This window comes from Dermacentor albipictus, chromosome 6 (genome assembly GCF_038994185.2).
Source record: "Dermacentor albipictus isolate Rhodes 1998 colony chromosome 6, USDA_Dalb.pri_finalv2, whole genome shotgun sequence".
In the NCBI taxonomy this organism is placed as follows: Eukaryota; Metazoa; Arthropoda; class Arachnida; order Ixodida; family Ixodidae; genus Dermacentor; species Dermacentor albipictus.
In genome coordinates this window covers 73,096,088-73,109,060 of record NC_091826.1, presented here as the reverse complement: position 1 = coordinate 73,109,060, position 12,973 = coordinate 73,096,088, and the positions used below count along the sequence as shown (strand labels likewise).

The 12,973-nt window shown below is 48.9% G+C and overlaps 1 long non-coding RNA gene across 3 annotated transcripts; it reads right to left on the bottom strand.

The window, feature by feature from the left end:
- Positions 1–4,013: 4,013 nt before the first annotated feature.
- On the bottom strand, positions 4,014–12,797 carry LOC139061191 (uncharacterized). Of its 3 annotated transcripts, XR_011515252.1 has the most exons (4): positions 12,703–12,797; positions 11,564–12,561; positions 11,150–11,425; positions 4,014–4,123 (listed from the first exon to the last, which is right to left on the bottom strand). It is a non-coding gene; the product is annotated as an uncharacterized lncRNA (long non-coding RNA). The 3 variants fall into 3 exon arrangements; XR_011515250.1 differs by lacking the exon at positions 12,703–12,797 and having other exon boundaries at positions 11,564–12,693; XR_011515251.1 differs by lacking the exons at positions 4,014–4,123; positions 12,703–12,797 and adding an exon at positions 4,242–5,482 and having other exon boundaries at positions 11,564–12,693.
- Between the last annotated feature and the right edge of the window lie 176 nt (positions 12,798–12,973).

The window sequence follows — 12,973 nt, the reverse complement described above, 5'->3', positions numbered from 1 at the left end:
AGCAAGAATATCAGCTGCTATGTGTCGATGCATATGCTTTTTATTACAAGGTGTAGGAGCAGTACATCTTACTGCATGAGTAAACCACTCATGGAAACAGTACGTTCCTTGAACATTGTAGCTATTTAATAGCCTAGGAAGCGCGCTATATTGGAAGTTGCAATTTTTTTTCTGTTCGCAAAATTCAATAACTTGATGCTTTTTCTAAAAGCGAAAAATTATAAATTTCGCAATGATACGTATGCTGCGTCAGTAAGTTAAGTAGGCAGCACATAATTAGGCTAAACCAGAGGAATATCCGCAGGTATTTATACAAATGTACAAAGTATTAAAAAAAATGTTTTCTCAAATGTTTTCAGTGTGGAGTAAGGAGTTGCATGTGCGTCCAGCGCTGATTTCCAGCGCTTAATTTTTGTTGAACCTTGATGTAACAAAGACGTAACACTCAGCACTCTATTTTGTTACATCAATTTTTTTTTTTACAATGGAACACTGCATTCTACTATACGTGCCGCTCATGCGCCCCAAAATTTTGGCCCCTCTAAGGAAGTCACTGTTCTCTAAGTTTCGCCCGAAACTTAGATATCGCTACTTCCAATTGACACTCGTGAAACCAGCAGCCACGTCGGCTTGCCGCCTTTACACCGGCCGCAAATTACTTTTAAAAAATGTGGCACGCGCGGGCCGTGTATATGCACTCTGCTGCGCGCGGACAGCCATATGCACGGGCACGGCCAGGCAAGAGACGTCGCGCGCTCTCTGACCCTAGCGCGCACTTGATCACGGGACGTGGACAGCGCGCATAAAGCTGCCATCCTTCTCGGCTCACAATCGCACCCTTTCATTCGCAATTAACCCCAGCATGTGGGATGCAACGGAGCACTATAATTTTTGTCACACTTGGACTTTAAACCAAACATCAGAGCGATGGCGAAAATTCGCTTAGGGTGTCCAAAAATTGCTATCGCAATAATACACTATGGAGAAAGGTATTATGTAAATTATCTGTGGATGGGTCGAAACCCCCTAATTTCCCAAACACGCACCCATCCACTGGCACGCTGCACACATGGATCCCGCGCGGCACGCTGCATCATTAAGGCGTATCGTTCTTCGCTAGCTCTATGAACATTTATGCAGTAGTCACTTGGCGAGAAGCTTATTTTCCAACCTATGCGCAAGTGTCGTAGCTGAATTTCGAAAGTACACGGACCATATATATGTTGGCAAAATAATCGGAACTCACTATTTAGACTCGCCAAAATTATAATTAGCTGCTCACTTGAACTCATAAGAATATACCACTCAGCCGAGCTCACTCGGGCTCAAACTCGCCAAAATACTGCTCAGCTGGGCTCACTCAGACTCATGGGATGATCTCGGGGAGTTGACTCATCAGTGAGTTTGCCAGCGTATGATGTGTGCTGAACCACAAACCTGGCTTTCTTGAATAAAAACAGTTGGTCGCTGCAGCATATGGATGCACATAAGTGTAATTCAGAGAGCGCGGCATTGTAAAGGCTGCCACAGTTACCATGCCATGCTGCAGCTCATTTCAATCATGTCAAATGCAATACCCCTGCCAGCTTTTAGTCAGTCGATCAAATGCGATTGCTATTTATCTCATCACAACACCTCATTTTCCTGCCTAAGGCTTTGGGTGAATTTTCCTTGGCATCCATTTTGTTGCTCTAACAGGTTACCAGTTATCTGTTGCCTATACGAAATTTGAAGTTGTGCACATGTCATGTGGACTCCATGCCAAACTCGTAGTACTGCATGCGTTTTTGCAGTTAGGTCTAGAGTTACAGAATCGCATGTGGGAGTTACTTTAGTTAGCAGCTGTAGCTTTGGAACAAACACGTGCATGAGAGTGTGCTTAAGTGTTACCTGTCAAGACTGGGAGCACCAAGGCAACTTGTGCAGTAAAGGCATGGGCAGTATGAGCCCACAGATTTTACTAAGTGTGGCTGAGGTGATGCGTCTAGATTTCACTATGAAGAGAGCCAAATAAAAGGTTGCCTATCCATCATACCTATTCTGGAGCCTTTTCTTGAGCTTTTCTAAAACATTAAGCTCAGCGTGTACACTTTATCACAGCATAATTATTACATGTGATATAAAACATTGTATTGTGCAGTTTCTCCAACTCTTCGTGAAGGCATCTATCCATACATTAAACAGGAATAGGCTCAATGTTGACATATCTCCACAGTAGGATCTCCAGGACCTCGTACTGTCACAATGCATCACAGACATTATTTAAGTGAACTCCAGAAGTGAAGCTCTTCGTTAACATTGGCTAAAATTGTATTTTTATATAGCAAAGTGATCATGCATAAATCTGTATGTCATGACAGAACACTTTGTTTCTCACGGACTTTAGTTTACAATTGTTTTCACGATCAGGAAAATTGTGCAGTGTGCTAGTTGGTTCAACATACTTAACACTGTTGTGCGGAGTGACGAAGGGACAGGACTTGAGCGAGAAAACAATAGACACCTGAGCACAAACTATCAACTGGTGATTATCACAAGGCAATGATTCTGCTGAAAAGTAGGAACCAAAGGAAAAGACAAGTCGTGGAAGCATACAACCTCAAGGTGGACCCACAGGGCTCATGTGTCAGCCCGCCGTCTAATTCACTCAGCAATAAAGAGATTAGCATAATCACTGACAATAGAGGGTGTAGGTAGACCGGGAAGAGGACTCCTGTGCATGCGTGTAGGCTTTATGTACGCTTCACTTGCAGAAAAATAAACCAGTTCATAGTTTGCGCTCAGGTGTCATGTGTTGTTTTCTCGCTCAAATCCTGACCCTTTATCGCTCTGCGCAACAGTGTTAAGTTTTCAGGTTGTTCACTATGTGATGTAGGAAGGGTAAAATTGATGGGAAATCCCAATATTCTCGGGCATATCGCGAAAAATATGGCCCAAGTCAAGTGTCGTTTTAGGCTTCACTGTCCCCTTATATAGGGCAAATAGTAATAGTTTGAATTCTATGGACGCTGGTTGCTTTTTCTGACTTAACCTAGGCAGTGCTCAGCTCTCAGTTGAAAGGAACAGGTAAACAGGAGGACTTGCCACATAAGCAGAAGGTAGCACTCCAGACTTAAGCTTAATATACTGCGTGCTTCCACAGCCCTAGGGGGCTAGTCTGTAAGTGTTGACTAAGTGGACTGTCCATTCCAGTACACGCTGAATGAATAGAGCACGAGAGCCCATGGTGATGATTGCCACATGCTCTACCAGCTTATAGCTCTACCTAATCAGTGTGTGCTGAAACAGTCCACTTAGTGGATTCTTACAGAATCCTTCCCTAGACTGATGTTTATGTTGGTAGGTTGCAAGTATTGCACTTTCTTTCCTTTGATGTGGGCAGTTCCCACATATGGATGCAATTTAACATATTGTATTCATATTGCCTTTGGTCTATACATATCTAATTCATGCTTATAACCAGGCCTACAAGCTCTTGTCCTGCATATTTATATAGCCTTCTCATTGGAGAATGGAGTCATTTTCCATTATACCCTCAAGCACTTGAAGTAGACACTGCAATAACCCCAAGGGAGGGGGGACAGTAACGCAAAAACCTTACTGGGCTTGTGGTGCTGCTGAAGGATGCACACATACCATTTATGCTAAAATTCCCAGCAGACATTCCAAAGTTTGCACGAGTTCGACTTTAGCTGGCTAAACTGAATGATTCATATTGAAGGCAATTCTTGCAACATTTGGTCAAACTGAATGAAACTGGACAGCACAATTAGCTGTGTTCATCTACCATTTATACGACTGCTGCCCCGAGCATTTTGCCTGTTACTTTGCCTTTCGTTTCTGTACTATCAAGTTCAAGTACACATGTACTTTATCACTGTACAAGTAGAATGGCTTCAAGGCTTTTCCTGGGCATTCAACAGTCACTATTTATTCCTATAAACCTTCCTGCATGTGAAGGCAAAAGAAACTTATTAATTCATGCTGGAAGTATAAAAAGACAGGTATTTGCACAGAAAATGTTTATTTTGAGCACCGAGGTTCTTGCTGATGTAGATATGGTGCTGGCTCCCTCCTTGCCCGAAGCATGTGCTTGCTGTACACAGCACCAGATGATTGCTTCCTAGGTCAAAAGATCAAAGTGAAATAAGAGGCATTTTGTTTTAGCCCCGGAAAGAAAAAGCAGGATTGAGACATTAACATGTATAAAAAATACTTGCCTAAAGAAAAATTAATACACAAGCAAATTCACTAAAGAGGTTCACTTTCAAGAGCGAAAGTATGGTTACGATGAAAATTACAAGGAAGCTTCACTGCTCATTGAGGTTTCGGTTCAGTAGTTGTTGAGCCACGAGGGTTAGCATGCTACATCTTGCATATTATGTTTTGTAGAACAATATTGCACTTTGAACAATGTAGTGCCTATTTAAATGAACTGACAAGGAACGCTGAAACTCCAGGCTAGTTTGGTCTGCACAAGATATGATACAGACACTGTACTGCATTCATTTAGTGTTTTTGTCACTGATCTCGTGCACAAAAGTCATTCACACCTATCCTACATGAAATGCAGTTACTTCTTTGAAGCTTCATCTAGTCCTTGAATTTGCTGCATGCTTATGTCTAAGGGAGTTCGTTTGGTTCCTGTTAATGTAGTACATCTAAGCAACTGTTATCAAATGCCCATAGTGTTCCCTTGCATGTACAAAACATTTTTGGCCCTTTCAATGCACAATACTCATTACATTTGACACTTGGGACTCGTGCAAGGCGCCATTTAGTATTATATGCTTGTCCACATCTGATAATACTTTCATAGCTGGGTCATTCCCATGCCAAATGCCTTGGTTATTACTGTGACCATCTCACACTTTTCCTTTAGAATCTTCTTGTCCATTTTTAAGGAAGCACCCCACGACACAATGTCTCCATCCTAGTGGTGCTATGGAGTTAACTTATGTGCTAGTTGTAGCAGATGACGTCAAATGAAGGCCACTGAAGATAAAACTCTCTGCGACAATTCCTTTTACACAAAAAATGCAAACAATACAGAATAGTCAAAATGTAGTTATCTGGCAAGACTGGCTGCATCCATCATCTTTGTTTGGCGCAATTCTGAGGTGGCTCCATGTTACAAGACGCTTGGCGATTATTGCCATGTGACTGTTTGGGACTCTATAAAACACAAGAATTGCCTTACTCCGGCCTTTCTCTTTGTGCAGCGGCCAAGGTTATTATTCGTCCAATCGCACCGTGTCCTGTTCGTGTGTCCATAGACTAAATTCTTCACCACATTGTTTTTGCGGTATTTCGTGAGTGACCCATGAACTCATCTTGGGGTGGGACTTCTTATCTTTGGCGTTTGCTTCTATCTCTTGTCGTCAGCACCTCACACAACTGGATGATGCCACTGGCAATTCTCTTCCTAACCACGAAGAATGCATTCGTCTCGTCACCTCTTCCGATTACGTTCTTTGGCCACCTAGAGAAAAGATTATAGGTGTCAACTCCTGTAACATTGTGGATGGCGGCGTATTCATTCTACCCTATGACCATACCCTATCTCGAGCAATTCTGATTACCCCTGGCCTTATTCGCTTCTCTGAGGGGTCTGCATTGCTTACTGCAATAAACCAAATCGAACCCCAACTGTTGCCTCGTGGATCAACTGTCACTTGAGCTGTTGACACTCATGTCGTTGCAATTGTCACGAAGACAGCTCAGTGTGTTCTTGCGTCTGTTACCGTGCGCTGAACAAAATCGTGCGCAAAGATGTTCACCCCGTGTCACGGATGGATGATGCACTAGATTCACTCCATGGTGCTGAGTATTTTTCTAGCCTTGACTTTAGACCAGGCTACTGGCAAATACCGATGTCCAAATCCGACAAAGCAAAAACGACATTTGCTTCCCCTGATGTGCTCTACGAGTTCAGTGCGATGCCTTTTGGACTCTGCAATGTGCCTGCCACATTCGAACGCATGATCGATAAGTCTTGTGCGGCTTGAAATGGAAAACATGTCTGTGCTATCTCGACGACATTGTGTTTTCAACCATGTTCTCACAACATTTGCAACATCTTGATGAAGTCCTTGCCTGTCTTGCAAATGCTGGTTTGCAGCTCAACACACGCACACGCGCGCGCGCACACACACGCACACGCACACACACACACACACACACACACACACACACACACACACACACACACACACACACACACACACACAAATGCAGTTTGGCCAGCAAGGCCATCAAAGTTCTGGGGCACATAGTCTGCAAAGAAGGTATTCGTCCGGACCCCGAGAAGCTTACTGCCATCCTCGAATTTTGTGTCCACTGCGTCAAAAAGACATGCACAGTTTTCTTGGACTTGCTTCTTCCGGCACTTCATATGCAACTTCGCTACACTTACGTCCCCGCTCCATCAACTCCTCCCCAGTAATGCACCCTTTGTTTCGTCCGACGAATGTGAACATGCTTTCCTGCTTTTGAAACATGCCCTGACGTCAGACCCAGTACTGCGCCACTTTGATCCAACCGCGCCCACCATCTTTCACACCGACGCTAGCAGTCAGTCTCGGTGCCATTCTACTACAATGCGACAACACATTCCACAAACGAGTAATTGCTTAGGCTAGTCGTGCACTAACCAGTGCAGAAAATTACTACACCATAACCAAGCAGGAGTGCTTTGCTGTTGGGCCGTGCAAAAATTTCACCCATGTCTTCATGGCCGCCATTTCACAGTTGTTACCGACCATAACACACTGTGCTGGCTTTCATCGCTAAAGAATTTATCAGGTCACCTGGGTTGCTGTGTGCTTCACCTACAGGAGTACGATTTCAATGTCACCTACAGGGCTGCAAAGAAGCATCAAGACACCAATGCTCTCTCTTGCTACCCTCTGCCGAATCATGACGATTCACCATAACCTCTCCGCGATTGTGTACGTCCTGAGTCCTCTTCATCGGCTTTACCCATTGTAGCCCTCGAATGGCTAAGACACAACAGCCCATCTGTCCTTGTGTCCCACTAACGCATCGACCCATACTGCTGAACTATTCTCCAACGCATGGAAGATTCTTCGTCACCTCCAAACGCCTGACTTCGTCGACAACTTAATCAATTCAAGCTGCACAATGGGGTTTTACATCGCAACATTTATCACATCGATGGCAACAAATGGGTCCCGGTCATACCATGTTCTCTGCAATGTGAGGTGCTTGAAGCCTTTCACGATCATGCGACGACTGGTCCTCTAGGCTACCACAAGACTTGCAACAGAATATGAAGTTGCTGCTCCCGGCCTGGCCCATCTTCAGCCGTTGCGAAGTATGTTGCACCCTGCGTTCATTGTCAAAGCAAACCCAACAGCTCCTTCTGGCTCTTTACAACCTCTGCCTTGTCCCGCTTCGCCTTTTGAAGTAGTTGGAATAGACTTGTACGGTCCTCTTCCCGTGACCTCACATGGAAATCGTTGGATTGCAACGGCCATAGACCATCCAACACGCTATGCGGAGACAGCATCTCTACCATCCTGGACTGCTGCTGAAGTCGCCGATTTCTTTCTACACAACATTATCTTACACCGCAGCGCTCCGCGCGTTCTCCTCAGTGACCGCAGCAGTCTTCCTCTCTTCTATCCTTACCGAAGTTCTGTGCGCCTCTAACACAATTCGCAAGACGACTTCCAGTTACCATCCGCAGACCAACAGCTTGATGATTGCGATGTACAGTCACGTGCAATATGAATTGCAACACCGGTGCCCGTGGTTGAAGGGGTTCCAAGGCTGTACGGCTGTGCAGACACATGGTAAGTTCCAGACCGAAACACAGCTTCAATTAGTGGTGTCTATTAAACCGCTATTTCGAATGTCAGAGCTGCTGCGCAGCCGTGGAGCCCCTTCAACAACGAACAAGAGTGTTGCAAGTCATATTGCATGCGACTGTACATCTACTCTGGCCACACGAACGGGGATGCAATCCTGTCGTGCATGACATTCGCCTATAACATGGCTACGCAACGTACCACTGGATTTTAACATTTTTTCTTCATCTATGGCTGTTCACCAAGTTTCATTCTTGATGTATCATTCCTTTCGACTCCTGTACCCCCATCAGTTCCTTTCTTGGAACAGTTTGTGTCTCGCCTCGCAGAGTGCAGACGCCTCGCCCCGCTTAACACCGACGTCTCCCAGGACGCTCGCAAGTTTCGTTACGACTCGACCCACTGTGCTGTAACTTTTTCTCCTGGTGACAAAGTTCTTTGGACTCCTGTGTGCGTTCCTGGCTTATGCAAAAAATTTTGCAACACTTCTTGCTTATGCAACACTTCTTGAATGCCCACACCACCGTATCGTCGGGCAGCGAGCACAACCTGCGACACCCATGTGGCCACAGTGACGAGAGGCGGCCTGCGCAGCTGGCCGGTTGGGGTCATCAGGTTGTCGCCGGCCATCCACTGATTATATTGTTCACGGACACGTTCTTTAACAGGCTTGTTGAGCACGACGTCCAGTGGCTGAAGTGTTGACGTCATGCCTCCCGGAATGACGGCGAGTTCCGTCCTCCCGTCGCGGAGTGCCAGCTTCAATCCTGCGGTCAAGTGCCCGCGAAAGGCATCCAAGACGAGCATGCTCGGACACCGCAAGAGTGCCCCTGGTTGCCGATTCCAGACGGTCTTAATCCAATTGAGCATGAGGGCCTCGTCCATATAGCCGTTTTCATTCACGCGAACGACATCCTGTGGGAAAGCCTCTTTCGGCAGCGTCTTCCTCTTGAATATTATGTATGGGGGCAGCTTTCTGCCATCTGCAGTACACGCGAGCATCACCGTGAATGCTCGTTCCCCGTAGAAAGAAGCTCGACTTCTTTTGTGCCGCGTTCGCACACTGTGGTGAGCGACGGCATGTCGAACCACACCGGCATTTCATCAGCGTTGCCGATCTGTACCAACATGTAGCCATGCTGCTGCCGGAGACGGATAACATAGCGCTGGAATTCGACCAACTCATCCTCGTATGCGTCTGGCTGCTTCTGCCAGATTGATTTGCGCTGTCGAAGTGCGAATCCCTTGCGTTGCATGAAGCGACGAACCCAATAAATGGAGCCCTTGAATTGTTCCTTGGGCAGTCCGGATTCTCGGGCGATCTCAATAGCTTTGATGCAGATGAGTTCTGCTGTGACTGGCAAAGATCTGGCACGATGCTCGCGGACAAAATCCGCCACCCTGTCTTTGAGCTCCGGGTGCACTGCGCCATAGAATAAAGAACTTCGTCAGAATAAAGAACCGCGCAGCGCCCGCGAGTTGGGCCGCGTCCGTCACCAAGGGGGCGATAACAATGTGGATGCCGAAAGGTCTGCGCTCCAGACATGCTGCCAGACGACTATTCATGCTGTGCCAAGGGCCGGTATGTAAGTCAAGGGGTGAACTTTTAGTAATATTTTTGGGAAAAAACCTCAACCTATATTCTGCACTATACGGTACTCGCACTGCTGGAGACATGCCGTGGCCGAGAACCTACGGCTTCCCGACTACTCGGGTGCCACCACCTGTGCCACACGCAGTTGCACTGCGGCACCCTGCCTAGATGGAGTCCATAAGCCAGGAAAGCCACGCACGGCAATCTATGTCCGCAGCACCCTGGCGCGTGCTGTTCTACCTGTTGCTGACATCGCCGGTGGCCCCTTGGAGTCATGCGCCGTTGTGGTACGCCTTGGCAGCCAGGACACGGCTGTGGCGAGCATCTGCATCCGTCCAGGAAAGCCGTGGGATCCCTCCAGCCTCATCCAGCTGGCTGTTCGCCTTGGTGGGCATGCAGTCCTGTGCAGTGACTTCAACGCACACCACACGGATTGGGGAAGTGGCAGCTGCACCCGCTGAGGCAAAGGCCTCACAGATGCCATCAGCTGAGCTGGCCTGCTGACCTTGGAACACCAGGGAGCCCACCTACGTCTACCGCAGAGCTCGCACGGCCATTGACCTCTCCCTCAACACTGAGCAGTGCTCCTACTCCTGGGCCACAACTTCGGACAAATGGGGGTCTGACCACTTCCCTATTGTGATCAGCCCCAGGTCTGGGAGAAGGCCTAGGTCAAGAACTTACGTCACAGACTGGTCCCTGTTCCGGAAGCACTGCAGCAAGTTGGACGATGGCCGTGACTTCCTGAGCGCCATCGTGGATTGTGCTCAGGCTGCCACCGTTCAGTGCTCTACCCAACCAGATACCCCCGCTCCGGACCTCCACCTGCTCAACATTCGTGCCTCCAGGCACCGTATGGAGCGTGGAGCAATCCGGACGGGCAAGGCAGAGCATTGGACCGAGTACAGACGTGCAGATGCCCGCTGCAGACGCCAAGCCCGGCGCAGGAGGAGCCTCTGCTCTGCCATCGAGGGCAGGTCCAGGGGACCCCTGGCTTGGAGACTGCTCAAATCCCTCACCAGCAGGAGAGGAAGCCTACAACCTGTACTCGCCGTGGCCATCACGCTGAGCATCAGCGAAGAGGCCCTTGCGGAGCTCCTCGCCAACCAGTTTGCGCTGGCTGTACCACGCATTGCAGCCATCCTGAAGGTAGGGCAGCCTTCCGTCAGCCTGCCTAGCTGCGTGCACAACCACCACACAGGGTCTTCGCTTCTGTAAATGGCCTGTCATCCAGTCTTGGGAGCCTGGCCTCACAGTTCATTGGCCCAGAAAGCAGTCCGAGCGCTTTTTCGCTGCCTGAGGGCAACAGACTTGAGTGCCCGACTATAGACATCCTACACTTAAGTTCTCTCTCTTCCTCTTTCACTCCCCATTCCCCTCCCCACGTGTAGGGTAGCAAACTGGACTCAGCCTGGTTAACCTCCCTGCCTTTCCGTCTTCCCTTCTCTCTCACCACCCAAGGTGGCCATCGAGCCAGGTTATGGCTATCTACCAGGACCCGCTGACGCTGCACGAGCTCCAAGCATCGCAGTGCACCAGGAGCCCAGTGCACCAGGAACCCAAATGCTTCGCAACCTGGCCGCCAGCGAGCAGCTGCACCTGCTTGACTGCTTAAACATCTGGCAGTCAGGGCAGGTGCCGGAGTCATGGCGCACAGCCTACGTGGCCCCCATCCTGAAGGCCGGCTGAAAAACGTGAGCTCCTATTGGCCAGTCTCACTCACCTCTGCTGCTTGCAAGCTGATGGAGGCCATTGCTTTCTGGCCGATGAGCAGATAGCTGATGCAGTGCGGACTCCATCGTGGACGTGGTCTCCACGCTGGAAGAGGCCAAGGCCTGCGGTGACGCCGTGCTCCTGGTGCTTATCGGCATGAAGGGGGCCTTTGACGCCCTGCCCTATCCAGTCGTTCAGCAGGCCCTGGACCTATTTGGTAGAGGGCGTCCCACAAGGATCAGTGGTGAGCCCTTTCCTGTTCAACCTGGCCCGACTGCCTGCTGTCCTGCAGAGTGACCCCCACAACCACGTGAATACCTCCATCAACGCGGACCACATCGCCCTATGTGTGCGAAATCCACCACACAGCCACAGCAGTGCGCGCTCGGCTCTGCAAAGAGCCCTCGACACCGCCGCTGCTTACCTGAGCTGCATTGGCCTTGCCATCTCGGCAAGGAAGACGGAGGCCATGCTGCTCCACCCAAGAGCAACCGCCCGCTGCACAGCTGCAACTGGAAGGCGACCTTGAAGCCCGGCAGTGACGTACCCGGGGCTACACGTTCATCACCGGCTGACCTGGCTGCCTGCTGTCAAGACCCTGCATGTCCAGGTCCTCCGGGTCCACAAGGCAGTCTCCCAGCTTGTTGCCCGAGGACAGAGCTGCACCACTAGGTGGGCTCTGCGGCTGTACCATGCAGTAGCCACCTCACGCCTGCGGTACGTCCTCCCACTCGTGGCACTACCACGTGCCCGTCTCAAGAAGCTGGAGCTGCAGCATAGGGCCGAGATTAGGTTCTGCCTGGGCGCTCCCTGCAGCTCTGAAATCGCTGCAACCTTGGCCGAGGCAGGAGCATGGTCCCCATCACTCCTGTCACAGCCCACATTCTACAATCAGCCACAGCTGTGCACATCGCTGAATGACACTGCGTTCAGGAATATCGGTCACATTCCGACCGCACACACAACCCCCATCACATCTGCACTGAGCATTACGCTGCGGAGAAAGCTTATCAGTGAATGGCTACTGACAGCGCAGCGAAATTTTGGTTCTAAAGCAATTTTTCCCGACCGTGCAATGAGGCCGCAATGCGAGACCGCAACGAGGCCGCAATTTGGTGACTTTATTCACTACCGCCCTTAGCCGGCAGATCTGAACCATGCATCAGGAATGTGCATTTCCATTGGGGAACAATAGAAACTCTTATTTAGGCTAAACAAGCGCGCGTACGTACGTACTTACATGCCGCACTCGGGACATCTGCCATTCAAATATTCTGCCATGTAGCAGCACCGTAACCAAGTAATGTTACTGTTACGTGCTTCTGACAAAGACTCTAAATAACTCTGAAGGAGCGCAGTTCCGTGTAATATACGTTCTCTGCATTAGGACACTGTAGCACTGGCTGGCCGGTGTGGCGGTCCCTGCAATGCATCACAAAAAAAGCTCGTGAGGAACCTGGCTATAAAGTATCATCACAGAACACCTATATATGGCATCATGCAGTCGAAAGATTAGCTACGCGTAGTAGATGCACATCAAACGCAAAGACTAAGTATACTTACGAGAAGCAAAAGCCCGAAAAATAAGCGATCCACCGCTTCGTGCACTACGAGCCTGCCATATGCCATATTATGCCGCCAAAAAGGCCGAATGTGACATCACGGACGTAAAAAAACAAAGACCGGATGTGGCGTCCCGGACGTGACGTTTGGGTGAACCTAACGCTTGTGCTGCGTTCACCGGGTGAACGCAGACACTTTCCAAAATTTTGTAGGAAACTCTATGACTGAAGCCATACTTCATGGTTGGCTACTTTTGGGCTGTAATAATAGC